This window comes from Camelus bactrianus, chromosome 6 (assembly GCF_048773025.1).
Source record: "Camelus bactrianus isolate YW-2024 breed Bactrian camel chromosome 6, ASM4877302v1, whole genome shotgun sequence".
Classification (NCBI taxonomy): Eukaryota; Metazoa; Chordata; class Mammalia; order Artiodactyla; family Camelidae; genus Camelus; species Camelus bactrianus.
The window spans coordinates 18,054,053-18,081,047 of NC_133544.1; the positions used below are offsets into that span (position 1 = coordinate 18,054,053).

General features: G+C 37.4%; 1 pseudogene; it reads left to right on the top strand.

The window, feature by feature from the left end:
* The first annotated feature begins 1,183 nt into the window (after positions 1 to 1,183).
* LOC105069690 (large ribosomal subunit protein eL20 pseudogene) overlaps positions 1,184 to 26,995 on the top strand; it is a 30,474-nt pseudogene continuing 4,662 nt past the window's right edge.

Below are 26,995 nucleotides of genomic sequence, written 5' to 3' on the forward strand. Positions count from 1 at the left end.
GGGAAAACAGACAAGTCATAGAACGGTAGAAAATATTTGCTAAATAAAGAAAGATAAAGAATCTTGCAATTCTAAAAATGGATTAAAATACATAGTTTAGACTACAAGATATATAAATTGCAAACAATCATATGAGAAAAGTCAAAACTAGATACAGTGAATAAATTTGTGGTTGTCAGGGAGTGAGGATGGGGTAGGAGGAGTCAATGAAACGCAGTGTGAGGAAACTTTGGTGTTGATGAAAATGTTCCATTCTATGCTTTGTGATGGGGAATAAAATACAAGCCACATAGTGATTTTAAAAATTCTAGTAGGCATACTTCAAAAAGTAAAAGAAAAAAGTATTATTAACTTTGATAACAGCATATATTTTATGTTACCCAATACATCTACAATGTTATTCTTTGTGTTAAACTAGTATTTCCAATGCTCAATCACCACATGTACCTGATTGCTACTGTATTGAATAGTTTAGCTCTATGTCATGATTTTGGTGGTTTGATCCCACACTCAAATTGTGGTAGACTGACAACATTCATAAAATTGTGCCCTGAAATTCATACATTTTAGTATATGTAAATTATACATCAAAAAGCTATCTAAAAATGAACCAAATAAAACAGCACAAACTAGTAATGATGATAATGAATGATCCCTGTGTAACCTTTTAGAATATAAGCAATATAATCCAAATCCATCTATCTATCTATCTATCTATCTATCTATCTATCTATCTATCTATCCTGCATTTGTCAACATTTAAAAAGAATCAAGCATTTCAGTTTGTGTTCTATATAGAGAAAATCAGACAGCAGAGTGAAAAACAGTGCACCTCGAATTATTTTTCCACAAGTGGGAACACACAGATGCATTGTTTTTCACTCTGCTTTCTTGACTTTCCTCTACATAAAACACACAGTTTCTAAAACACTTGATTGGCTCCTGAGTGTTGAGAAATGCAAGGCATTAACATGATCCTGACACACACCGGGGAGAAGACACTCAGAGCAGCAGGGTTCCCTTAAGGTATGCATATCCCATTAATCAATATCAATGGCAGCAACGAAACAACGGGCAGGGAAGAGAAGTAAATCCCTTTATTACGGATTCATTCTTCAACAGAGTCTTTTCAGCTGACTGTTAATTTGAAATTCAAGGCAGAAATAAAAAACAGCGCCTTGTCATGTCGCTTGAGATGAATGGACGTGTGCCCGGGCCTCATCGCCCGGGGACCTCACTCTCCTTTACTCCCGTGACCTTCTGCGATAATCATGGTCACCATGTACAGAGCTTATCGATCAAGTAATTAATAAATGAGGATAAACCCAGGCATTTCTAAGTGTAGGCACTGCAGCCGCCGCCGCGGCGGAACGGGTGCTGAATACTAATCTTCGCCTGGGTGATTGCAGCGTCCGGAGGAGATGCAGGGCGCACTAGCCTTCCAACGGTCTATGCTGTGGTTGGGGAAATGGAAGAAATCCAGCCACTTACTTCCATCTGCCCTTACTTTACAACAATCTAAAGCACTGTCCAAAAAAGACAGTTCAAACAGCTACTTATCACACAAATGAGAAGACTGAACATGCTCACCCTCCCATGCTTCTTCCACACAGAATTTCTGCATCTGTTCTCCGTTATCGTTACTGTCCTAAGTATTGCGTTGTATAGTGTTGGGAATGATTTTTTCCTGAAAGTCCACAAAGCGCACCATTCTCAAAAGAAGGTCCTTCATTTAAACTCAAGGAGCAGTGTTAAGATTTTCTATAAAAATACATTTTTTTTTCTTTTTTTGGGGGGGTAATGAAGTTTATGTATTTATTTTTAATGGAGGTCCTGGGGATTGAACCCAGGACTTTGTGCATGCGGGGCATGCACTCTACCACTGAGCTTACCCTCACCCCTATAAAAGTACACTTTTAAATGCACTCGAGTTTATTCCTGTATTCATTTGCATATACAGTATACATGAATCTATAAATGCATGAGTGTATATGTTTAATATTGGTTATGATTCATTTAAATATTACTTTTATTATGGAAAAATATAGAATGAAATTTTCTGTCGGAGAATGTAGGATAGCATTAAAACATACATATTTCAAAACCTCTCTTGATGTTAAGAAATATTTTCATTTATTCAAATACATATTTTTACCAGGATCAGAAAAATCCCATTGACATTATTACTCTTTATAGTGGATATATAATTGAGCAATGAAATTTAAGATGATGATTTAATCTTTTAGCAAACAATAAGCATGCTCTATCTCTGCACAGTGTTTAGGTTCTTACATGGTATGTTTATGGTCAGTTTCCTGAAAACTACATGTATATATATATAGTTATATATATATTTATTAAAATGACTGATTATCATTAATTGATATATTTTGATTAAAGATGAGTATTAAAACCATGATTAGTCAATAGATTCTAGTTTAAAAACAAATTATCAACAGGATCAAAATCATACTTATCAGCTGGGGTAGTCACACACTTTCTATATATCTAGGGATATTAACTCTACGCTTTTATTGCACTATTTTGTTCTTTTTGTAATTTTAGGAAGAAAGTTAAACTACCAAGTAAGATGCCAGTACCCTCCAGTCAGGTCTCTTTGGCCCTTAAGAATCAGAACCCACCAAGAAGAGTCATTGCACGGAGATAAAAGGAACGCATTACCTTTGCCCAATGTATTTTTCCCACAGCTGACTCCAAACACAGCAGAGATCGCCAGACGTTAAGGGTGACTTTTTCTTGCTAGCTGGTGGGATAGTAAAGATTACCATGTATTCTCCCAAGTCATTTACCCAATAAAACAAATGGGCATTTCCTGTCCAAATAGCTAACCAAATAACTATTCATTTTATTCAGATGTGTGCTTATCTGAGAAACTGAAGAAATAGTCAGCTCTCTTCTATTTACATTAGTGAAGAGTCATAAAAGCATTTTTAAAAAACCAAAAAGACAGGTAAACTAAAACTTGCTTTTAATTAACATCTAGACAGATTTTTGAGTTTACATTTTTAAGCTCTGCATGGGCCCTTCTTCCTCTTCTGAAAGAGAGGCTATTCCTCCATATCGGGACAGGAGTAGAGTCAGAGCCTCCTGTTTGCTAGACTAGCAGTTGATCGGTCAGTTCCACCACCTGGTCGCCCACAGAGGCTGTGCCAGGCAAACCTCAACACCATGATGGCTGCAGGATCTAGCAGGTGGTCCTGAACCAGCTTCTCTGTCTCGGTCTGACACCCAGTCATGGCTGGTATCAGGATGTTCAGGTGGACAGCACCTGTTTCCCTGAAGTGAAATAGGAAGGCAGACAAGTTTCCAGTATCCTCCAAACTACAGAGAGTGGTACCTGGGGACTTGAAAACCTCTTCAAGAATTATTCAGAGGTGATTAAACTGTTCTGCTACCCCTGCCCCTCAACCGCCATTTAAAGATCTCTAACTAGAAGGCATTTTTCACTTCAAGAAACTGTGTCTTGGTGGCACTGTCCTGTCCTGTCCAAGCAGAGAATCCATGAAGAACATACCCTAGGGGCTGACAAGGGAGCTGGACTAGACTTCCATGCCAGGTAAGTCTCACCCAAAGAAACAACCACAGCCAAAAGCAGACGACAAAAGCGTTGACTAGTACTTGACCTTGGCCAGTTTTCCCTCTTCTTTCTTACTCCAACACAGCAGAAATAAAAGGGAGGGGAAGTGAGAGAGAGCACCCTAGCCTTTACCCCTGGGGAATTTCCAAGCTACAGCTGAAGACAGGAGAGGAGGCAGGCACTGCATTAGAGCTGTCTTCTGCATTGTTTATATTTACTTACTTTTATTCTTTATTGTGGTATAGTTGACGTATAACATTATATCAGTTTCAGATGTACAATGTAATGATTTGATATTCGTATATATTGCAAGGTGGTTGCCACAGTAAGTCTAGTTAACATCCATTACCAACGTAGTTAAAATTCTTCTCATCATCTCTTGTGATCAGAACTTTTAAGATCTACTCCCTTAGCAACTTTCAAACATGCAATACAGTATTATTAACTATAGTCTCCACGCTGTGTATTACATCCCCAGGACTTATTTAGTTTATAACTGGAAGTTTGTACCTTTTGACTCGCTTCATCCATTTTACCCAACCACTACCTCTCTCCGGCAACCACCAATTTGTCCTCTATAAGCCTGAGTTGTTTTTTTTTCTCTTTTTTTTTGTTTGTTTGTTTTGTTTGTTGTATGTGGGGGAGGGTAGTTTGTCTGTCTGTCTGTTTGTTTGTTTGTTTGTTTGTTTTAATGGAGGTACTGGGAATTGAACCCAAGACCTCGAGCATGCTAAGTACACACTCTACCACTGAGCTATACCCTCCCTGCAAGCTTGACTTTGTTTTTTTTTTCCGGTCTTTTGTTTTTAATTTTTTACCTTGAAAATTATTTTGTAGGTTGTAGAATCTGCTCAGATCTAAAGATCTAACATCTAAATACCTTTAAGTTGACTGCATAATTTGTCATCAAAACTAGGGCCCCTTTGAAAGTAAGAGTGAGAGGTGGTTACAATTAATTAACAAGGGTTAACTGATCCACCAGAGGTGTCAAGTATTGTAGTGTAACTGTCCCAGACACACCAGAATGTATGGTCGTCTTATCTTGGAAGAAACAATGAAGAAAAAAAATAGCTTTTCATGTCTGTAATCTATTCACATGGTTTTTAAAAATGACTGCACTTTGCTTCCATAAAAGTAACCTGAATGATCATTTAAGTAGTAAGCATCCTAAAGCAAGGCCAAGTCCATGTACCAGGGCTTGCTACCACATCCAATTTCCTGGTTCCCTTAAAAATGTCAAATAAAAACAAAGCCAGATTTAGATAAGTAGAGAATTCATTCAAAGACTAGTGGAATAGAGGGAACTCTCTAATCTCAGGATCCACAAGTATCTCAAAATCAAAAAGAAAACAGCTTTTATAGGGAGGGGTAAGCAGGGCTAGCAGGAATTTAAAGGAGAAACAGGGCAAATGAGTTGATGAGTGGACAGATAGAAGATGTTTCTCGCTGTGGGCTGCCAGTTCTCATGATGAGCTGTGAAGGGCTCAGAGATGTCTGCACTTTAGTGTTTTCTCAGACTGGGGGAAAGAGAGAAACCTGGGGGCCTGTGTGGAGGAGAGAAGTGTGACTCAAGTTTGATTCAGCCATGACAGAGGACAGAGGACAGGCGGTTATGATCACTTGGTCAGAACGCATAAGGGGCACCAGGGCCATGGCCTCCGAGTTTACCCTTCTCTTCATCTTCCAGTATGCCTTTAGTCATTTTTCTTCATCTTAACCATGAGATACTTTACTCCTACAGAAAATCCAAGAGACTAAGATGAGAACCCACCATGTGCCCTCCAACCAGGTTAATAACCTTAATATGTTCTTATATTTGCTTAAAATATTTTTATTTTCTTTAACTTTATAGGAAACAAAATTTCTGTGTATAGTTGTAGCCATCTCAGTATAATTCCCTAAACACATCCCCTCCCCTAGTCGTGAAAAATGTAACTGCTATTAATTTGTTGTGTTTTAATCCATGAATGCGTATGTACAATCAACAATCCTGCTTGCATAATTTAGTCATTTTTATAGATGTTCCCACACTGTAGTGCTTATTATTCCACAACGTGTGTATTTTCACTGCACATGGTTCCATAATTTTCTACACTCGGTTCATGTAGCTCTAGTTCATTAATTTCAATTGCTGATTAGCATAAATACTTCATGAGCATTTCATAATATTTCTAAATTCCTCAGTTAGAAGGCATTCTGTTTTCTTTGTGACTTTTTTATTATTTCGGATAATCCTGAAGAGAAAATTATTTCAGACGTCTGGCTGGGTGACTGTGTAAGAGGTTCTCACGGCTTTATATCCGGATTGTGGGGTGTTGGGGGTGACGCTAAGTTACAGTCCCATTATCCACGGACGAGGGCTCCCTTGCCCCAGGACTCTAATACCTGGAATTATAGGGCTCTTAGACGAATGAATGCATGTGAAAAGAGATCTCATTTTTTAAGACTTTGTCTTTTCCTGTAAATCTTCTCTTCAAACATTTGCCCCAAAGATCACTTTACTCATCTTTTTTTCTTTTGCTATGCAACCATTGTTATTTACAATTAATTCTAATATATTTAATTTATATATTTATTTATAGATAGATTTACAAACTTTTAACATTTGTTCCTCAATTTAATCATACTGAGGTTCGAGATCATATTATATTGTTATAATGTTCTTTGAAATTTACTTGGATTTTCACTTTGGTTTAGTTTGGGGCCAGTGTTTATAAATTTCAATGTATCTTTGACTGAATAATCTAATTGGTTAGGTGGAGGGTTATTTAAATCTATGTAGACATTTATCTACATGTATGTAAGCAAATGTTTTTAATTTTACTTATTGTACCAAATTTTCGTGCAATCATCAGCTTCTGAGAGAGACTGAAATCTACGTTTGCAAATTCTGTTGGTTTCCATTTACTGCTTTGACTTTTTTTTAACTTATATTTTTGAAGCTCTGCTTTTAGGTGCAGAAGTTGGTGGGTTTTTTTTTTTTTTAACATTTTTTATTGATTTATAATCATTTTACAATGTTGTGTCAAATTCCAGTGTAAAGCAAAATTTTTCAGTTATACGTGAACATATATATATTCATTGTCACATTTTTTTCTCTGTGAGCTACCATAAGAGCTTGTGTATATGTCCCTGTGCTATACAGTATAATCTTGTTTATCTATTCTACAATTTTGAAATCCCATCTATCCCTTCCCACCCTCTGCCCCCTTGGCAACCACAAATTTCTATTCTATGTCTATGAGTGTTTCTGTTTTGTATTTATGCTTTGTTTGTTTGTTTGTTTTTTAGATTCCACACATGAGCGATCTCATATGGTATTTTTCTTTCTCTTTCTGGCTTACTTCACTTAGAATGACATTCTCCAGGAAAATCCATGTTGCTGCAAATGGCATTATGTTGTCGGTTTTTATGGCCGAATAGTATTCCATTGTATCAATATACCACCTCTTCTTTATCCAGTCATCTGTTGATGGACATTTAGGCTGTCTCCATGTCTTGGCTATTGTAAATAGTGCTGCTACAAACATTGGGGTGCAGGTGTCATCCTGAAGTAGGGTTCCTTCTGGATATATGCCAAGGAGCGGGATTCCTGGGTCATACAGTCCATTCCTAGTCTTTTGAGGAATCTCCATACTGTTTTTCACAGTGGCTGCACCAAACTGCATTCCCACCAGCAGTGTAGGAGGGTTCACTTTTCTCCACAGCATCTCCAGCATTTGTCATTTGTGGATTTTTGAATGATGGCCATTCTGACTGGTGTGAGGTCATACCTCATTGTAGTTTTGATTTGCATTTTTTCTGATAATTAGTGATATTGAGCATTTTTTCATGTGCCTTTTGATCATTTGTATTTCTTCCTTGGAGAATTGCTTGTTTAGGTCTTCTGCCCATTTTTGGGTTGGGTTGTTTGGTTGCTTCTTATTAAGTCATATGAGCTGCTTATATATTCTGGAGATCAAACCTTTGACGGTTTCATTTGCAAAAATTTTCCCCCATTCTGTAGGTTGTCATTTTGTTTTACTTATGGTTTCCTTTGTTGTGCAGAAGCTTGTCAGTTTCATTAGGTCCCATTTGTTTATTCTTGCTTTTATTTCTATTGCTTGAGTAGACTGTTCTAGGAGAACATTTTTGAGATGTATGTCAGATAATGTTTTGCCTATATTTTCTTCTAGGAGGTTTATTGTATCTTGTCTTATGTTTAAGTCTTTGATCCATTTTGAGTTTATTTTTGTGTATGGTATAAGGGAGTGTTGTAGCTTCATTGCTTTACATGCTGCTGTCCAGTTTTCCCAACATCATTTGCTGAAAAGACTGTCTTTATTCCATTGTATATTCTTGCCTCCTTTGTTGAAGATGAGTTGACCAAAAGTTTGTGGGTTCATTTCTGGGCTCTCTATTCTGTTCCATTGGTCTATATGTCTATTTTTGTACCAATACCATGCTGTCTTGATGACTGTAGCTCTATAGTATTGTCTGAAGTCTGGGAGAGTTATTCCTCCAGCCTCTCTCTTTTTCTTCAGTAATGCTTTGGCAATTCTAGGTCTTTGATGGTTCCATATGAATTTTATTATGATTTTTTCTAGTTCTGTGAAATATGTCCTGGGTAATTGGATAGGGATTGCATTAAATCTGTAGATTGCCTTGGGAAGTGTGACCATTTTAACAATATTGATTCCTCCAATCCAAGAGCATGGGGTATCTTTCCATTTTTTAAAGTCTTCTTTAATTTCCATCATCAATGGTTTAAGTTTTCTGTGTATAATTCTTTCACCTCCTTGGTTAGATTTATTCCTAGGTATTTTATTACTTTGGGTGCTATTTTAAGAAGTTGGTGATTTTTATGTATTCTTCATAAGTATTTTCTTTAGTGACTTTATTTCTATTAAAATTTACTGATAAATTATTTTTTATCTGTTATTACTTCTACTACAGCAGCTTTCATTTGGTAATTTCTTGATATGTGTTATTTGATTAGACTTTCTGCCTCCTTTTGTCTTAGGATTTTTTTTTAAGTGGCTATAGTTCCATGATTTTTAACAAGATTTTAAAATCCTATTTTTGACTAGATTTTCATCTGGTTACTTTTATTGTGCTTGTTGCTATACTTTGACTCATTTACATTGTAATATTGTGTGTTTTCTCTTGACCAGTATAACAATTTTTAAATCACTGCTACCTCTTCTTGCAGTGTTCCTCCCCTTGGTGCATCTTCCTTCGAGATTATACTCTCTAGTTCCACTAGCATCAGTCTCACCGAGTGCCTTGGTTTCCCCAGTGAAATCTGAGTGAAAGTAACAGCCATGATCTCTGAGCAGAAGCACTGTGGACCACAGTGTGATTGGCCACGATCTCTTCTTTCCCTGTCGCAAGACTCGATAGAAGATAGAAGCTCTTCCATCACTCTGAGTCCCAGAGTGAAGATTACATGGAGACAATCCAAGCTCAGCCCATGGCAGACATATAATGGGAGAAAAAAACCCACCTTTAAAGTCCCAAGCTACCTGGGTTTGGAGGTCACATTTTAGCACAGCAAAACACTCATGAATCTGACTGAAATAACAATCCTTATGATTCACTATCTTCCCATCATTTCCATCCTTCACTTGGTCAATGCCTGAATTCACAAGGTTTTCTATTTTCCCCCTTCCTTTAACTCTGCTTGTAGAGAAACTTCAAACTACATTTCCAACTTTTCTACTGGCTGACGTTAAATTTTCAACCCACTAGGAACTTAGCCAGCATTAACTGTTGGTCACTCCTCCTCCACAGTTGTGGCCTTTTGGCTTGATGTTGAAATTCACCTTTATTTTAAGCCACACATAATAGTCTTTCTTTTCTTTTTTTAAGTCAGTAATTTATTAAATTTGCCAACATATTTTATAGAAGGCTTATTAGTTCCATTGTCGATTATCTGTCTTCCTCTGGCTTACTGCTCCTTGACTAGGACATTGGTGGTTGTCTGAGCCCTGCCCCTGGGTCCTCCGTGTAGAACTGTCATAATAACAGGTTGTGGTTCCTGCCCTCAAGCGGACATTGGACATGGGGACGGGCCAGTCCAGAGGCAGCAGGCAGCTTTGCTCAGGTCCTGATTAACAAGTTGTGTCTCTGTTCTTCTCCTCTTTAATCCTGTGTCCCCACATAAACCTGAACCCCAAGACAGGTGTTACAGTGCATTTTTCCCCCAGCCAGGCCACCATGAACACCTTTAATGGTCATACATTTGGGGAATGGAACAAAACCTTCAAGCCCTGTAGCTACCTAGAGAAAATAATTTTTTTCACCTCGTAAAAGACTACCAACCCCCATCCTCCAACCAAACTTACACCTACGGGGAGAACTTTTTCTAATTCCCCCAGAGTTCCTCTATAGCTTAATGGCGGCTAGTCTCCACCTCCTTTTAGCAATTTTCATTCCTGTTACTCCTCAGGAGCTGGACTCCTAGCTGCCACTCCCTGCAGCTCTATTCATCTCTTTGTTTTGTTTTTTTGTTTTTTTGTTTGTTTTGTTTTGTTTTGTTTTTGTCCTGGGAAGTAGAAATCTTTTTGAGCCTGGTTTTAGTTGCTCAGCTTTCTCTTTGTAAATGCTACCTGCCACCAAATGTGTTTAGAGCAGAGTAACTCTTCAGAGCATATATGAGCCACAATCCTAATGACATTTGAATTCTCTCATAATTCTTCTGTAAAGCAATGCTCCCACCCGCTCTCTGATTTGATGTCCTCATCCTCCTCCTTCATGAAACGGCAGTTCACCCCCTCATAAGAAAGGGGTTTTTACATCCTTGTACTTTGTATAGTTTTTACGTTTAGCTGTCTTTGCTTTAGCCTGATGTTAATAGGGCTTTGTCTAAGCCAAGGGGCTACACATCGGTTTGGATTCCAGTCCTGTGAAATAGGGAATGACAGCTCAAAATGCAGTTCATTTTATTCACGAACCATAACCAAGGCTCTTTTCCTCCTGTGTTAACACCTCTATGCAGCAAGTATTCATTTTCTTCCAAAGAAAACAAACTTCTCACACGATGAAAGTCTACTACTGCTCTAATTAGCATGGTTTGTTTCTCTTTCCCTCTCCCTCCCCCTGTTTCTCTCCTTCTCCTCCTCCCCGCCCTCCTCTTCTCTCCCGCCCCCACCAGGTATGTGTGAAAAAACAATACAGGCATTTTGTGACCAAAGGAGTATTTCCCTCCTCTGAAGTTTGATTTCATTTCAAGGCTCTATATTATCCAAAAATATCTCTGGCTGACCTGTCTGAGGTAGACAGAGTAGCTTCCCCAAACAGTACTTCCAGTACTTCGGATGTTTGATGGCTCTATGCATCTCACCCTCTGTGGATGGTGGTCCATGTCTCTTCAAACTAGATAAGGAATTTACTCTGTACAATCTGAATATCCATCTTTGTCATACTTCTCTCCTGTCATAAATCCCATCTTTACCATTTCTCTGTTTTTTTTCTTCTCTATTCACTTATGATAGACACCGCTATGATTCCTGAAACCCCAAACTCTTAGCAGCTCCTTTTTCAATTCCTTGCCTAACTAGGCTTAAAGAAAACTTTGAGTTTAATGCAAGCTCAATGCTTGCCTTTTGGGGACGTCTGGGAAAGATGGATCAAAGATTTTTGTTAAACTTTCTGGAGGATAGGAAATGTTCTCCTTTAACATCCTTCATTTTAGTTCCTATAAACTCTTAAGCTTTGACCACCTAATTTCTGCCAGCCTGTGCCTGTTACTTTCATAGTTTGGTGCCCTGATTTTTGATAATGTACACCTGATCTGACTTCTGATATCTGCCACATAAGATCCTCTGTCTTTATTTGTTCCTCCAGTCAGGCACATGTCAGTGCTAAAAATTTTATTCCCTGTTAAGAAAGAAGGATCTCCTATCTCAGAAGGATAGATGTAGTCCAGCCTGAACCAGGATAAAATCACTCTCTGCTAATACCATTCTTGAAGCAAGAATACAACTACCTTTTAAAATCCGACACTTCCCATAAATCAGAAGTTAATTCCTGCAATCATGGAAAACTCAGTTCTTCATAGGCCATAATAATAGCTGTCTTATTTATTTATATCAATTTATTAATAGTGTGCCCATAGTACATTACTTGTGGCATTGTTGTAAAAGGAAAAGGAAAAAGTGGTTTTTTGTGCATGTTCATTTTCTATTGCTGTGTAACAAATTACCACAGACATAGAAGCTTCAAAACAACACTCACGCATTCTCTCGCAGTTCGGTAAGTCAGATACTGTGTGGGATTGGCTGGGGTCTCTGATCAGCTCCTTACACAGCCAAATTGAGACACCCTCTAGACCAGGATCTGATTGAAAGGCTCCGGAGAAGAATTCACTTTCAAGCTCATTCAGAGTTTTGAGAGAATCTATTTCCCTGTAGCTATAAGTCGAGATCCCCAATGCACTGTGGGCTGCTGGCTGTGGACCACTCTCTTCTCCCAGAGACCGACCCATATTCCTTTCCATGAGACTTTCTCCATCTTCAAACCAGAAGCAGAGTGTCTGAGTCCATCTCACTCTTGAAATCTCTCTGGCTTCCTCTTTTGCCATCAGTGGAAGAAAGCTCCACTGGTAACAGACTCATGTGACTAGATTAGGTCCACTAGAATAATTCCCCTTGGCATAAAAATCAAAATCAATATGGGAGTAACACCAGGGAGCAAAGGTCATGGAGGTTATCTTGAAATTCTGCTTGACAGGGTATGCATTCGCCCAGAGAGCTTAAACTCATGGAATACACCCTCTGTGGTTTATATTCCAGCCCTCTGTTAAGACTCAGAACTGGAAGGTGAACCAGATGAGGAAAGGATGTCAAGATTATGATTGACCAACACCCATGCATCTAAAGGTCTAATTAAAAAGATTAAAAGATGAAAAATATATTAATAAATACTGTTTTCACTTCTTTTGGTTATATACCCAGAAGTGAGACTGCTGGATCATATGGGAGTTCTACTATTAATATTTTGAGGAGCCTCCAGACTGTTTTCCACAGTGACTATACCAATTTATATTCCCTCTAACAGTGCAAAAGAGTTCCCTTGTCTCTACATCCTTGCCAACACTTGTCATATCTCTTGTCATTTGATGGCAGTCATCCTAAAATGTGTGAGGTGATACCTGCACTCCCATGTTCACTGCAGCATTATTCACAATAGCCAAGATATGGAAACAACATAAGGGTCCATTAATAGAGGAATGGATAAAGGATATGTGAGATATATATATATATATATATATATCTGTGTGTGTGTGTGTGTAATGGAAATTTAGTGTGGATGTATATGATATTATTTACATATACACAAAATATTATTGAGCCATGAGAAAGAAGGACGTCTTGTCATTTACAACAATATGAATGGACCTTGAGGGCATTATGCTAAGTGAAACAAGTCAGACACAGAAAGACAAATATCACACTATATCATGCATAGATGGAATCTAAAAAAGGCAAACTGATAGAAACAGTGAGTAGAACGGTGCTCACCAAAGGCTGGAGGTCAGGAAGAAGGGGAGAGGTTGGTGAAAGAGTACAGACTTCTAGTTATAAAAGTCCCGAGATCTAATGTAAAGCATGGTGACTATAGTTAATAGTATGTATTATATACTTAAACGTTGCTAAGAGAATAGACCTTAAATGTTCTAATCACAAAAAAAGGTACTTGTGTGGGCATGATGCATTACTAACATAGTGGTAGTCATCATTTTGCAAAATGTAAGCATATCAAATCAACACCTTGCATACCTTAAACTTACACAATCCAGGGGGAGGGTATAGCTCACTGGTAGAGCTTGGGCTCAGCATGCATAAGGTCCTGGGTTCAATCCCCAGCACCTCCATTAAATAAATAAATAAATACATACACCGAATTACCGCCCCCCCAAAACAAAACAAAACAAAACAAAAAAACCCTTACACAGTCTTAAGTCAATTATATCTCAATAAAGCTGGGAAAACTTAAATAAAAATATAATAGCAGATGAGTAAAATGTATCTGTTATCAAAGTCTTCGGCCGAACCGGAAGAAGACTATAAATCGTGGCATGTAACCACATTTGCAGGCGCCATGGGAACAGTTAGTGCAGGTTTATAGGAAACTTAAAGGAGAGGCAGCTCCCCAGTCTAACGAGTCTACACAGGACCCCTGAATCATCAAAGGTTTCCTGAAGAAGGCCACACACAGCTGCTTCTGAATGATGAGTAGGTTATCACAAAGTTTGCAAAGTAGCAAGGGCATTCTGTGAGAAGGAATCCGCATAAGCAAATTGGAGGTAAGTCGTATACTGATCTGTTTGCAGAAACTAATGAGCCATAACAAGGAAGTGAAGATGATATAATAATTTACTCAAATTACTGTTGGAGTCTTCATGAATTATTACCCACCCTTTGAAAAAGAACAATGAGAGAGACAGGAGGTCATTTGTTGACATGGCATTACTTGTCTCAGAACTCATCAGTTGCCTGGTGTTCCTTTTGGGAGCAAATCTAAACCCAGTTTGCTCAATGACAAGACATTTAATCATGACCCCATTGTATCTACCCTAATAAAAACACTTGGAATTTTTATCTGTTTACAAAACAATCACATTTTCTAACTGGTGTGATTTATACTACGCTAAGACATGTTTTCACACACCATCTTACATTTTCTCTCTTTTTCTGTCTTGAAGTCCTTGGTCTAGGTCTATTCACCTCTCCTTACTCAATTTCTGCTCTTTATGGCATAATTCAACTCTCTACTCTATAAAGCCTCTCCATTCTTCACTGATATTCCCACTTTTCAAATTTCCTCTCCATGAAACTTTTGCTGCACATAATTAGCACTTCAGTAGACACTGATCTTTTTATGTAAATAGACCACATTTTTTAGAGCAGTTTTAGGTTCACAGCAAAACTGAGTGACGAGTACAGATACGTCCCATTTCCCACCTCCCCCACATATGCATAGCCTCCCACGTTATCAACATGCCCTAGCAAGAGTGGTACATTTATTACAATTGGTGAACCTACACTGACACATCACTATCACTCGAGGTCCACAGTTTACATTAGGAGTCGTTCCTGGTGATGTACATTCTATGGGTTTGGACAGATGTATAATGACATGCATCCACCATGATAGGATCACACAGAGCAGTTCCACTGCCCTAACAATCCTCTGTGCTCCATTTATTCAGCTCAACCTCCCCTGTAACCACTGGCAACCACTAGTCTTTACTGACTCTGACCATTTTTTCCCCCCTCTCTATCATTTTATTTGTGTAATACATACTTCTCCAACTTGATGACAATTTGTATCTTACCCTTGTTGATCTCTACTGAAATGACAAATATGTGTGTTGCCTATTTGTATATCAAGTGTCAGCTGCCAGGGTTCCACAAATCTTCAGGCTTCACAAGGCCATCTTAAAATTTACATGAAAGGGCAGGGGCACCCAAACCACCATTGATGGTGCTCTTTGGGTGTCCATGCATACGTACCCTTAAAGCATTTAGTTCCAATTTCCAGCTTCAGCTGAATTCCTAACCCTGCCTTTATCTCCAGTACATACTATCTGCTTTCTATAAAATGTCACCTTCAAACTAGATACCACACAGATCTACTAACTTTCTGGCAAAATGTAATAAAAATTCTGGATAAATGGGGAAGGTGCTACATTTATAAACTATCAGCCAAAAATTAGACATTAAGGATATGAATTTTTCAAGTCATGGGGACTATAGATTATCCCATCACATGGAGCTCCACATTCCCACAGTCTTGCTAAATCCCGCTTTTGCTCTCTTCACCCACAGGCCTTTTGAGATTGCATCTGACAGCACATTTCACTTTATTCTTCAGAGTAGATCAGTTCTTGATGGCATCACACCTTCCTCATCTTACGGGCAGCCTAGCAACACACAGGCCAAACGGGCCATGACCCATGTTTATTTCAGTCAGCAGAGCCTTCTGCTCCTTGCTAGCTTACCAAAGCCTCCCAACATAAAAATTACTGCTTTTCTGCACCTTTGGGCGAGTCACCGTCTTAGACAGGGCTCTCCAATTTACACTGTGTGAGCACAAGGGAGGTGGTGTAGGGATTTATGATCCTCCAGTCAAAAGAATAACGGAGGGAATGCTCTTCCAATTCTACGTATTAATTAAATTAAAGGTGAGCTTGGTCCCTAAAGAAAGGTGAGACTCTGCAACTAATGATGAGGATAGTTCCTTCTGTGTGGGCTGAATTCTCCTCTCCTGAATTCTTCATTTTCCTGGAGCTGAGACTCCCACTGTTGCCAATAGGAACTTTGTCATCCAAGGGTAGGAATGTGGTCCTGGGAATTTAATTATTCCTACAATAAAATTCCTGTTTTATTGAATATAAATAGGTATGCCTAGTTATGTTAGCGACTTTATAGTACTTAAATACCAATAATTATTCAAACAGATTTATTGAAGTTTAATGGCAATGTAATAATAATGTCGGTATGTTTTATATGCAATAGTTGTTACACCTCATTAAACACGTTGGTAAATGATCCATTGCTGTTTAATTAACATGCAATGACTGTGTTATTAAATCTTAAACTGTAAATTAAATCCTGATTTGAGACACTTAATTTTAAAGTGTGACTGAAAACTTCTTTGGGCGTGAGCCTCCAGAGTCCTTTTATTTTCCACGGTTCCTTCCTGCCCTGCTCATAGCCCACACTTATACCTTTGGAACTGGCAAGTGGGCTGCACTTAATTTGTGTGGCTGAGTTTTTTTCTTAATGGAGAAAGGCATGCCTTTCTGGTAGGTGAGCAAATGGTGAATAGAGAATAAACTTTCTTTCAGAGCCAAATTCTTACATATGGAAGATTACTTTTTAAAAAATATTATCTAGGAAAAGACACAGACTAAAGTCTGACAAGTATTCACTCATAATTTCATAGAGGGATATTTTGCAAGCTTGGCAGACTTTACTCAGAACTAAACACCCACCTATTTGCCGACAGATCCCTGGTGCATACAGGACTCTTCCATCTTTGCTGAACCAGCTGGCTATAAAAATAGCAACTGGGTGTTAAGTGGGCAAGGGTATTTCTCTATTTTTAATAGTGAGAATCAAGTCCTGTCAAGGTTTTTTATGTATTTCAAAAACCTATAGACAAGATTTTCTGGAGCATATGTTGGAGTTTGTGTAATAGTGGTCCAAAGAATAGTTATAAAATATTCTCCAGATGCTGTAAAACTTTTACATCTCTTTTTGTGTGTTCTTCTGTCTTTTAGAACACCAAAGAGATTCCTGGTGTTAGAATTTATATTCTGGGCATCTGTTCTCTAATGCTAACCTATGACAGCTTTCAATAATATTTTAGTGTTATCTAATGCAAAACATCCTAAGATTGGGGAAATGCAATTTCAAATAATTTCCAAACTCTTGGCTAAATAGTGTTATTTTCCCATAATTCGTTGGATAATATTAATAGTGCTAAAAGGTGTGTAAATTTTCACTCTGAGTTTTTAAAACACTTTTTAAAGAACTTCTTCAAAGCTTATTTGACATACCTGTATCTAAAATTACAGTTCTCTCTTCCATATGTGTAGATTGAAAAAAATAAAACAATCAGACACTACAGAAGAATAATTGCAGTATTTTGTAGAGCAGCGTAATAAAAATATGTTCTCGTAGAATCTTGCAAACCTAAGAGTAAAAGTGCTTCCTAAATTCTCCTTTCAGGCAAGTACTTGTGCGTATGTGTTCAAAATCCTTAATCCTGCTGTCTGTCTGGAAAACTTTGTGTACACCCCCGACCACCGTCATCACTCCACATCCCATCATATCTTTCAGGTGAACATCTCCTCTTTCAAAATCAGCTCAACTTGCTTACTTTTTGTAGCCTTTCCTATCCACCTGCTAGGAATTAGCTTCTTCCCTTTGGGGACAGTGCTGTGAAGACACTAGAGCAGCATGGAATACAGGAGGATTTCCATGATGGCCTCTCTGTAATTGACTGTAGGAAACCTGCAGGCATAACCCATGCCCGATTCGTCTTGAATTATCAGCCCAAGTAGAGTGAGGGACACAGAGTGAGAGCTCAATATTTCTTTATTGAATAAATATTTACCTCCATGATATTATGTATAAACATACACAGAGATTACCATTACTGCCTCCTTACCTCTTCATTGGATTCATCCTATGGCTCTGACTATGTAAATGTGCGTCATCTCTAAGCTTCCTTCCGTCTTCTCTTTTATCAAAACCTTCTTACAGGTAAAGGCTGCCATCCGTCATTTCACACTGGCATCATTCTATCAGAGTGTCTGCTATGAGAGGTGTTTTAACATCTCATCAGTCATAAGGGGGCAAGACTTTCTCCAGGCAGGCTCTGAAATCATTTCATTTGTGCCAAGGAAGGTCTTAGCACTGTTGGAACCTAATACATTTTATGAGTTGTAGATAGGCTGGAATTATGTATAAGACAACACATTATTGCAACAGACCAACATAAATAAAAGTGGTTAATTAAACTACGAACCCCGAAATACTATAGTATTCAGATATGTATTTCTAAGAAAACACCCCTTCCTGTATACATTTCTCCAAGGTGAAGATATTATTATTATAGAACTGTGTTAATTTGAATTTTTATTCTCATTTCAGCTTATAATAAAGTCTGACATGGAATTAAACAGAATATTTTTTCATGTAAATGTATAATTAAATTGCATTTATATATTTATTTATTTATTTTCTATCTCCACTAATTGAAAATAAATTCTAGGAGACTTGGGTTTTTTTTTTTTTTTTTTAACCACTGAAGCCTGTCTGCCTAAAATAATGGCTGCGCAGTAAATACATGTGGAAACCATGCAGATACATTTCTTCTTTTTATAAATTCTACTTCAATACAAGATGTGTGTGTCAATCCGCATTTATATATTATGTTTACATTATTCCTTTAGTTCTGTAACAGCTCTGTATGGCATATAATTCAGATTTAATTAATGTAATTTTGTGCATAAGGAAGCAAGTAAGTATTAAGAGATTTGTCCAAATTATCAGGGCCAGCTAGCAATAAAGCTAATGTGGTCTTATTCTCAATTCAAGGTTATCTCTGTCTTACCAAGATAAAGAATTGCAAATTGACTTAAATATTTGAAAATATTTTTTGTTCATTTCCTACATCCTAATATGTAGCTTGGTAAAGAGAGCTGAAATTAGAGAGACATCTTAAGAAAATTCTTGTTTTCGCTCTCCTTTCTGATCTCTCTCTCCCTGTCTCTCCATTTGCTGACCCTCCTCAGACTAAAAGTGGTGAAAATTATTTAAAAAAAAATAATAACAGCAGGAAAAATTAAAGCCTCTGGAAATGATCCTAAGAGAAAACAACATATGAATCTATTCTTGAAAATCTATAAAAATTCGGTTAAAAATGCAAGAGCCAAATGGGATAACACATTTAAAATAATGAAGAAAAAAATCTACCAAGAATCCTGTATCTAGCAAAATTATCTTATAAAAAGGAAGGCAAAGCTAAGATATATATGATAAAGCCTAGATCAACCTCTAAAATTTTTTCAAGAAATATGCTGAAAAAATAATTTAAATCAATCATAGACCTAAATGCAAAAGTGCAAAACTATAAAACTCCTAAAAGATAACATAGAGGAATTTCTCAGTGGCCTTGAGTGTGGTGATGACTTTTTAGATACAACACCAAAGGCATGATCCCTAAAAGAAATAATCAGTAAGCTGTACTTCATCAGAATTAAAGACTGCTGCTCTGTGAAAGCTAATCTCAAGAAGAATGAGAAGACAAGTGACAAAGTGGGAGGAAATATTTGCAAAAGATATACCTCAAAAAAAGGAGATATCTCATTAAAAAAAAACATATATCTCATTATCCAAAACATACAAAGAACACTTAAAGCTCAACAGTGAGAAAACTAACAACCTGATTAAAAAATGAGCCAGAGTCCTGAGCAGACCACTTACCAAAGAAGATGACACAGAAGCATATAAAAACATGTTCAAAATTATATCTCACGAGGGAACTGCAAATTAAAGCAATGTAATATCACTACACACGTAACAGAATGTCTGAAATCCAAAGCAATGACAATCAATACCAAATGCTGGTGAGGATGTGGAGCAATAGGAACTCTCAAATGTTGCCGGTGAGAATGCCCCATGCTACAGCCACTTTGAAAGACAGTCTGGCAGTTCTTAAAAACTAAACATGCTCTCACCATATGATTCACCAATCATGCTCCTTGATATTTGCACAAATGAGCAGAAAACACGTCCACACAAAAACCTGTACCTGGAAGTTTATAGCACCTTTATTCATAATTGCCAAAACCTGGAAGCAACTAAGATATCCTTCAGTAAGTGAGTGGAGAAATAAACTATGGTACATGCAGTCAATGGAATATTATTCAATGCCAAAATGAAGTAAGCTATCAAGCCATGAAAAGACAGGGAAGAACTTTAAATGAATATTTCTACATTAAAGGAGCCATTCTGAAAAGGCTGATTACTGTATGACACTGCAGAAGAGGCAAAACTACTGAGACAGTAAAAAGATCAGAGGTAGCCAGGGCTGAGAAGAGAGGGAGGGGTGAATTGGCAGAGAGAACAGATTAACTTTAAGGCACTGAAAGTATTCTGAATACTACAATAACGAATACATGTTATACATACATTTGTCCAAACTCACAGATGTATAACACCAAGAGTGGACCCTAAGTTAAACTGTGAACTTTGGATGATTATGATGTGTCAGTGTGGGTTCATAAATTGTAACAAATGTACCACACTGTTGGGGGGATGTTGATAATGGGGGAGGTTATGCCTGTGTTGGAGCAGGGGTTATATAGGATATCTTTATACATTGTGCTCAGTTTTGCTGTGAAACTAAAACTGCTCTAAAAAAGAGTCTAATAAAATCATTAAAGAAATTAAAATACTAAAAAGAGAGAAAAAGCATTATACAATTAAATAGAAAATTCCTTCCACAAAATCCTTATAAAATATATTAAGTGCCAAATGTATGCGTGGCATTCTGCTTTTTGTGTTAGGTTATCAAAGTTGAAGCACACAGGAGTTTAGTCAGCAAGATGCTCAATTTTCTTTTGCAAGACGAAACATACACACATACAATAATTTTTCAAGGCCACGTAATAGTGACTGCCACAAGGAATACTTAGATGGAATTCAGTGGGGCCTTGAAAAGAAGGAGTACTTCTTTAGGGGAAAGTTCTTTGAAGGATGTAGCATTATCACTGGTCTTCAAAAGATTCAGGAATATACATAAATGGTGAAGGTCTTTCTTGGTGGAAGGACCTGTAGGAGTAAAGACATGTGGATTTGATAATGGAGGTTTGAGAGCACATGCAAACTGAAATTAAGGATTCAATACAGACGGCAAACTTGAACATGCAAAACTGAGAGGGGAAGACGGGGGTGGACACTCCCCTGTGCTGGTGGGGAAATTGATGAACAAGCTAATCCCAGATGGGAAGAGGGAAACTTCTTTCTCAGAGACAAGAAGAGGATGGAGATTCATTTGGAGTAAATAGAGGCCGAAGAAATATAAATCAGATACATTTAAATAGTTTATTTCATTAAAATATAAAGCAAAATTCTTGGCGAAGAATCAGGGTGGGCTGGATATAGTTTAAGTCTTGAGAGCAGGAGAAAAGTTTCAAAGAATGTAGAGGAAATAATGTGACAACTATTCAATTAGAGATTATTTGAAGATGCAGGGTTATCACGCTGAGTTGAACAGATTGTGGCTTCCAAATGGTGCCCAGATGCAGGGGGAAAGTGGAGGTGAGGGGTGCTGGCCCAGGCTGTGTCCACTCCAGAGAGCACCGATTCATACAACAGTGCCAAATGGGTGAGTAGTGGCCCTGGAAAAAAATCTGAAACTAAACTGATGTTTGGGTTTTACTAAAGACTATACCTAAACTAGTTGACTTAAGAGAAATAAGTGCCCTTGTGTTACAAAGTAACCCCAAATTTAAAGAGGGAATCACTTAAGCTCCATTAGCCCTGGATCAAAAGCACAATAAGGCATTCCAGAAACTTGATGTCTAAATTCTGTAGTGGAAGAAGTTGTCGCTTTTAAAAAGCAGGATTTCCTTCCATCTTAGTTATGTTGGCAACAGTCCCAAAGCTATTGAGGAGTCTAAATAATTTGCCAATATATTTACAGTGTGAATTTAATTGGATAAAATTTCACTTTAGCCAAATGGCTTTTTTGAATCAGTTTGCTTTGGACTTCCTATCTTGAATATATATAGCTCGTGTTTTCTTGAAATACTTAATGACTTGTCTGGTAGGCAAATTCTAAATAGAAGAGCATTCTTCCAGATGCTCAAGTATTTTAGGTTAATTGACCCTTTCATGGAGAAATTCACGTTGCTGAAAAAGTTAAAGGCGGTATTGTATTTAAACTGGTGTAATTTCAATATTAAAGGCAACTCTCCTAGTCATCTAGTTTATAATACCTTTGAGTCAGAGAGGAGCACAATGGACCTTACCCCAGTTCATTAGGGATATACAGAGATTATGCAAATGTGAGGAGAAGAAAAAAAACCTTTCCTTTTTTTTCTGTCCCTCTTTGTTACTGTTAAATATTAAACTATACACAATGTCTTATTTCACTCCTGAATTTTAGAATTCCCAGACTAATAAAACTTAAATAGTTTAAAATGATTATAGCCTCAAACTCATTTAGGTAGGCAGTATAAATAATGCCTTCCTACCTCTGCCTGCCCTCTCTGGACAAGTGCTACAGGGGATAAATCAAATAATATAGATGATGCAGAAGAGCACGAAGCACCAAATGAGCCCCTCAAATTGATTTTTTTCAGTTGGTGCCAATCAACTGAAATGAATGCAGTCTTTAATTTGTAATAGTATGTCTCTTGTATATTAAGACAACGTGTTTGATTCAATTGTTAGTTCTTTCCTGTGACTGCTATTCAGCATAAATGTATTCATCCTTCTATTTGCTGAGAAGCAAACAGCCTTGGCCTGTGCTCATAACCTATGTACTACCAATTACATTTTCTGGACTACTACATGTACAGAAACTGGGGACTCTTGTCTATTTAAATAAGTCCCCCAAATAAACATATAATATAAATCACAAGTATTCTTATTTTTAGAAATAAATGTTTCTTTCCTAAAGGTGGTTTTATGGACTTTGGCTTCCCTAATTCTCACAACAGTTCTGGAAACATAATTCCTTTCTATGCAGCTACACTGGCTCCAGAATGTCTTTTACAGTAACTCAGTAAAGATGCATTTTCCTTTATTTTTCTAATTTTTATACTCATGTCTAAGTCATTCCATAACGACAGGCACAAATAAACTTTCTACCCTTAACTACTAAAGTAACTGATTATCTTTCCATAAAGCTAATGACACTTCAACCCTGTGGCTTTTTTTTAAACCAAAGATGACAATAACCTCTGCTATATACAAAGTGTTTCCTTAAAAAAAAAAAATCAATGACATTACAAAGAAGTATTAAATGCTGCAGTACTGTCCCATTCTCCCTTCCATTGTTCCAGATCAGTCTCCTGGCTGCAAATCTGCACAGCTTGATATCTGCTAAAAAATGATTTCAACCCAGCATCTTGTCAGATGTAGCCCATGTTTTGTGTTCTCTGAGCTTCTAAAAAGAATAAACAAACCCGGAGCGTAGGAAGGTACTTAGATGGCTTCTAGGGGAACTGTCATTTCCACTACAGCTTTGTGCTTTACTGCAGACCGAGGCTGATACTAAAAATCGCTGGAAGAAAAGAGAAAAAATAGCATCACTAGCATGTGGATGAATGCCATGTAGAGGAAGGTAAGGGACCACAAAGCAAACAAGATTATGGGTGCGGCTACAAAATGTGGGCAGAATATTTGGATATTTTAGTGAATATTCAGAGCTAAGGGGATGGAGGTAGGACAACCTACAGAAAATTTCCTTAGTGAGAATGATCCTTAATGACATTTAGCACTCTGGTGGTTATGAAATTTCCAAATATTTATCTAAATATCCTCTTTGGTCTCTAGAGATCATGTAGACACAGGCAAGAGATGTGTCAGTGTATATGTATGTGTGTAAATCATTATCATTCATTATATGAGGAGGAAAAAATATGTTCAAAGTGTCAAATAACATATAGGAATCTTTTCACCAAAATACTTGAACACATATATACAAATATATGCATAAGTAAGCTCACAGCAACATCACTAGTGTTAGAAAAAGAAGAATAATAATTAAGAGAAAGAGAGGAATTACACACAAATGGAAAACTGTGCTGCCATTAAAACAACTGAATTTGATTCTGACTTAGAAAAACACCCACTGCATATTGTTAAATAAAATAGCAAGCTATACGGAAGGAAATGAAGACTCTGATCCCAATTTGCTTAAAAGACCAAAACAAAATTGTTGTTGAACATGTAAGGCTCATATTTCTATGCACAGAAAAAAATTCTCCAAGAATAAGAAACAGAGAACAATGAAGGGCAAAGAAGGCCGAGAAGGGCTTACGCTTTTTACTATACACACTTATACATTGTTTGAATTTGTTAAAGCAAACATGTTTTTCTTGTTTAACTGAAATAAAAAAGATTAAAAGAAAAGCATACACTGTTCTCAGAGTAAGTGCATTTTCGCATCATTCAGAGGGGGAGGAAAAGTGTCAGACTTCCAAATAGTTCCTTCCATTTATATTTCAGTACCTCTGGCCATTTTTTAAAAGGTAATAAATATATGCAGTTGCTGGCTACAGAATGACTTATTTATCCTTTTCCCTTCGCTTTGAAGTCCAGAAATATTTGTGCTCCCCTCTCCACATGCCTCATTTCTGCACCCCCCTGTTTTCCACGTGGTCTCTTATGAAAACATCTTGGAACTGGCATAATAAAACCCCAACTGTTGTCTCTTCACTTTCAACTCCATGATTAAAAGGGGAATAAAACTGCAGTACAGGGGGGTGGGGAGGGAGGGGGGACGGGGATCCAAGGTGTGTGTCTGTGGAGCAGCCAGTTCAGATGTGGCACAGAGAGTTCTACAGAGAGTTCTAGCAGAGCGTGGCTCTGAAGCCGACCGAAGAAGCAAATGTTGAATAAAGAAGCACATGTTGAATAAAGGGAAATAAGGGAAAGATAATGATTTATTTAATCTCTACTGAAGAAGCAGAAACATGTTAGGAGAGAAAAAAAAAGGTTTTGAGTATAACTGTAGAAAATTTGTTTATGGACACCTTCAGAAACTAATAAATATTTGACCCCTTTTCTCCCCCAAATTTCCCAGATCACAAACAGTGCAGTCATCAGCATCGGTGCACAAGGAGCAGGACGCTGATGGATGCTAGTTGTCATGAACTGAGAAGGGTCCTCTAGGCAAAATTTGTTCTTTATTAAAACTGTGTGGTGTGAAAGGGAATCGGTGGTAGGGTGATCAACCTTTTAAACACACACTGGTGTGGCTTACGTGTCATAGCAACTATTGGCTTGATTATAAATGTACACGGACTTCCAACAGCACCCACATGGTGCTTCCAAATGTGTTTTGCAACTTTTTCAACGTGTTCAGCAGGTTCTGGCAAAAGATAATTTAACTACCCATGTGTTTGGCATACCTTTACATATTGCAGTTATATGATTACAGGAAACAAATGAATACTTCCCTTACTATTTTCAGACTGATTATATTCAGCCATTGGATGTAGAACAACATTAAAATGCACATAGTGATAGCATAGATTTAGCTACACTGTGGTTCAAATTTTGTCTCAGGTGCATTAATGCCTGTTATGGAAAGTGCTTGTTCACTTTTTTCTAGCTTCACTCCAGCACTTTAATATGAGTATTATTATTATTATTATTATTATTATTATTATTATTATTATTATTATTATTATTATTATTATTATTACTACTACTACTATTATTATTATTATTATCATTACTACTACTACTACTTCTTAAAATACTGAAATAACCCTCTGATTCATCTCCCCATGTCCAGTTCCTCCTGGATCCAATAAATCTACCAACGCCAGATCCAATGTCTGCCCCCGCCAGATCAATCTTCCTTATGCCTAGACTTGATAGAGTTCTAAAGCCCTCCATGCCTTGGTCGTGCCTGATGAATTAAGGATAAACCCTACAGCCTGGCGTTGGAAGCTTTTCATCACAAGTATGCTGCTTATCTTTCCTGTCTTACGCTGTTTCTCAGCATACCTTCCACTTGAAATCCAGACAGCCTTTCCCCACACTCGCCTTTTGAAGTTCAACCAACTGTTGAATTGTGTTCAAATGGCAAACAGCCCAAGATTCCACAGTGGAGTAAAATACGGAATTGAGTTGAAAGCTTCCATTTTCAGATGTCTGAAATGGGAGTAAGTATCTACGTTTCAGAGCAGTTGGGGAAGAGCATCAGAAACATAGTAGCTGATAGATAGCTGACGACTGTCTAGTTTTTCCACCAATGACCTTTAAATGACAGGTTCTACCTTTATATTTTAATTTTTCATTTTCTTACTATTATGTTCTTTCCAGGTCTCCCACTTACTGCCCAACATAGATCAAATGCTTTGTATGGATAAAGAAATAGGAGCACCTTCTGTTTGTTTAGTGTGTCTGCTTTAGTTAAATATCCATGGGGCCTGAATCTCAACAGATCATCCATATTTCAATCTCATCTTCTTTCTGACCCTTATCAATCCTACTTGAAATCTCTGCCTTCAGTTTCCTCAGCATGAGAGTATCAGACTTAGCTTGAAGGGCTCTTAGATAACTCAGTGGAGGTAATATACACAAAATGCCTGGGACAGTGTAGGTGGTCAATGGATATTTTTGGAAAATAATTAACTGGCAGGTAAAGATGGTATCTGCGTTATTCATTGTATCATCACTCTGGATTTTATGCAATTTGCAATCGATGCTGACCTATAGCAGACAAAATGAGTGCAATTTAATGGAAAAGTAATTAAATTTGCACCTGAAGCGCTCTCATTTTTAGAAACCCTCTGGCATTGTTGAAAATGTTTCTCCAGGCAAAACTCTTCATTCCTGTTTCTTAATTTCCTTATCTATTAACCAAGGGGATTATATTAAATTGTTTCTAAGATCTCACATAGTGCTAACATTCTACAATCATATTTTTTAAAAAATACATACCCTGCCTAACTTCAAAAAGAAGAAGGATCAACCCCAAGTTCTTTGGTCACTTTTTTTTGTATCAGTCAAAATATACCAAGTTGTACTATGGAAATAAACCACCCAAAATGATCATGGTCTGTAACAACGAAAATTTATTTCCCTCACAAAACCTGCCCTATAAGAGAGAATCTGCAGCAGTAGTCCTTGTGGTGGTTGGGGGGATAAA